This window comes from Octodon degus, unplaced genomic scaffold (genome assembly GCF_000260255.1).
Source record: "Octodon degus isolate 3935 unplaced genomic scaffold, OctDeg1.0 scaffold00118, whole genome shotgun sequence".
NCBI lineage: Eukaryota > Metazoa > Chordata > Mammalia > Rodentia > Octodontidae > Octodon > Octodon degus.
Window position 1 is genome coordinate 2,240,549 of NW_004524694.1, and position 3,616 is coordinate 2,244,164.

The 3,616-nt window shown below is 37.5% G+C and overlaps 1 protein-coding gene across 1 annotated transcript in view; it reads left to right on the forward strand.

Annotated features, from left to right (window-relative positions):
* Vps13b (vacuolar protein sorting 13 homolog B) overlaps positions 1-3,616 on the forward strand; it is an 881,657-nt gene that overhangs the window by 750,231 nt on the left and 127,810 nt on the right. The window lies entirely within an intron of this gene.

Genomic DNA, 3,616 nt, shown 5'->3' on the forward strand with positions numbered 1-3,616 from the left:
TGTTCCTTCTCTTTGTCATTTTGTATACCACTGTCTTCTGACCTTTGGTGTAGAGCTTAGATAGAGTTATTACCTTAGCACCAGGTCCGGATCTATGAAGTTCAGATTCCTCCAGGTGGGTGTTGTTTGGGTCTGGCTGTGTGCTCCACTTGTTTCTGCTGTAGCCCTTAGAGTTGAACCCTTTGTGTCACTCTGGCAAGATGTTCTGCTCCTGAATCAGCTGTGTGGGTCTTGCCTCTAGCCTCTTTGCAGGGAGTTCTGCTGAAGGGTTCCATGCTGGGCCTGCACTCTGGGTCGAATGAGGATCCACGGGCCTGGGTCGTCTCACTCACTCGCTGGGCCTGCGCTCCAAGTCTATTCAGGATCCAGAGGCCCTGGGTCGTCTCACTCACTCGCCGGGCCTGCACTCTGGGTCTATTCAGGATCCTGCTGGCCCCGGGTCGGCTCACTCACTCGCAGGGCCTGCGCTGTGGGTCTCCTTCAGGAATTTCTTGCACCACATTTCCTTTAATAAAATTATGCTGTCCCTAAGACCTTACATTTAGCTATGTCTGTAGAGCCTGTTCATATCTTGTTTGTATCTTTTTTCCTTAATAATAAGATATAAGATATCTACACTTGCAAACTCTCTACATTTCTGTCAAATTCCTCTGTTTCTTTAAGATTCATTCCAATTATTATCATTGTGGCCAGCAAGATAGCTCAGCATCATAAGTACCTGCTTCGCAAGTGCAAGGTACTGAGTTTGATCCCTGGTACTGAAAAAAAAAATTATATCCTGTAACTCTTCTTTATTGTTGCCTTCTGCTAGCCTTTTGAGGACACTTTCTCATGCTCAGAAGTCCTTGGCACCCACAGCTTTCTGTCTTTTCTTCAGTACTGTCAGCATCCATGTGAATGACCCAGCCAAAATACCACCTTGACCTGATCTCTCAAGTGACTTCTTCCATGCCATCTAACTATTCACTACAATACATCAGCACTGGCTCTTGTCATTGTCCAAAAATCTTCCTGCTCCAAATCCTTTTGTTCCTGGATCCTAGTCTCCCCCACAGTTTCTCAGCTCTACAGCCTACTTACCCAGCAAGTTCTCACATAATCATTGGTTAAGATATGTGTAAGCCAATGTGCAGTTCTCTGATTTCTCCAAATCTATCAGCTCATTCTGTTTTCATGTTTTTAATTTATTCTTTCCTATCCGTGTTACATTGTTAATATCCTCCAGGTTACATTCTTTACTCACCATTTAAAACATTTGCAAATAAATACCTTAAATTTCATTAATCAGTGTCCTTTTATTACATGTTTTTGAATAAAGGCTAATGATCAATAAGCCCTGTAACTTTGCACCACATTTAAGGTCTCTTGAATACTCCAAATTAGCTAACTTCTTACTCAGTCCTTCCACGAGGGAGCTTATGGGCCCCTGCATGGAAAGTGGTCTGAAAATAAACTCATGATCACCCCCTTTCCACAACAGAATGAATATACATATACTCCCCAGAGACAGAGCAGGCATCCCCATCCCATTAAGTGATATCAGTGTCCACATAGTTGCTCAAGCCCAGCAACCTGGGAGTCATCTTTGACACTTCTCATATATGATAATCACCAAACTTGTTTATGTCTCAGTATCTCCCAGTAACCTCCAAAATCCTTAATATGGCTTAAAACATATAGGTCTTATTATGCTTATTTTACAAATGAGGAAAGTATGACTTAGATTCATTAAATAAGCTGCCTGAGATCACAGAGCAGTGATTTAAGTGTCATGGCTTGGATTTTACCTCACGTGGGACACCATTAAGATATTTTATAAAATGGAAAATTAAGGTAATATAAAGATTATGATCTATGTGATTTTTTCTTTCATAAATTTATGGTTCTATAAATAAATGAATGGACATTTGAATAAAATTACCTTTCAGTTACTAATTATACTCATTAACTTTTTTGAAGTATAAAAGACATACATTATAATGGAAAAAATAATAAAAGACTTTCATAAAAGTGCTTATAAACATACAATTTAAATCTTTTTCAACAGGGGTTTCATTAGGAGTGAATTTATTGATATCTCTTTATTAACTAATAAAATAGGATACATAAAAGAAAATCCTGTGCCAGGGAGATAGTTCAGCACTCTAAATATCTGCCTGGCAAGTGCAAAGACCAGGGTTCGATCCCCAGGAGGGCATGCTATGCCGACCCTGCCCCAAGCCCACCAAAGTGGACACTGAAACTGGGCCTAGTAGCACACATCTGTAATCCCAGCACTGGGAAAGCTGAAACAGTATGATCACTACAAGTCTGAGCTGCTTAGTGAGACCCTGTTGCAAATACATATTTTAAAAAAAGAAAATTCTGACAAATGCATAACTAACCCATACTAGGATACTTTAGTAGTTTTCTGAATTGTCAGAGTAGCTTAGAATATTTCATTTGAGGTATAGAACCAGACAGTCAGTGCCACATGATTGTGAACTAAACAGTTTTCTTTGGCTTTCCTCCGCATCTTTTTTTGAACTCCTACTGTTCTTCTTCCTCTGGCCCATGTGTTGTTATAGTACACTTTCACTGTTCTTAAACTGGTGAAAACTTACTAATACTCTTTGCATAAGGTGCAACTGCTTTCCAGTGTGACAACTATTTTTCCTTGGCTATTTTTTCTATTTTAAAGAGAAAAAACTTTCAAAACAAGATAATAGGAGAGTAACAATGATTAACATATTGCATATTGTTATCTTTCAGTTAATTACTCAGAGTACAAGATATAGGCATTTACTTGTCTAAACAATTTGGCATAAACCTTTCTTTTCAACAAATTAAGAGATCGCGGTTTCTTTCCATTTTACAGTATCTATAGTACATTTTGCATCTTGTTTACTCTTTCCACTTTTCACACTAGGGAGACAATACGATGTTTGATTCTGGTTTATTTTATTTATGACTGTGGTCTTGAGTTGTATCCATTTACCTATGAAAGTCTCCTGTATATCCTTCTTTGTGGCTGCGTAGTGCTCCATTGTATAAAAAGACCACATCTTTTTTATCTTTTCCTCAGGTGATGGTCATTTGGGTTCTTTCCAAGATCCAGCTATTACAAATTGAGCTGTTACAAAACATGGGTATTGTGGTATAATGTTTTTAATTCTTCTGGGAAATACCCAGCATTCCTTAGCTATTATATACAGCCTTAATGTGGAACTTGTACGGACAATGTCAAAAATTTTTTCATCCTATTTTCTATATAAGCTCTCTGACAAAAGAAAATTATGTTGAGATTCTTGTATGCCTGACTACCCAAGTCTCTTCTGTTCCTGGTTACAAGTCCCACTGGCAATCCTGAGAGGAGTTAAAGTGACATTCTTTTATTTCTTAAGCCATAGGATATTATTTAAAGTTTCTAATACTAGAAGATATTATACAATGTCTTTTAAATAAATTGTAAGTCAAAGATATAGTATAAATCTTAGAACAAAACTTAAGATTAAGCACTATTCAGAAAATTAAATACTAATTAAATGTTTCAAAACAATTGAACTAAGAAAAAGTTTTCATGATAGCAAAGAAGTACTAAGAGTAAAACATAAGATAAATACTGGAATAGCAAGTA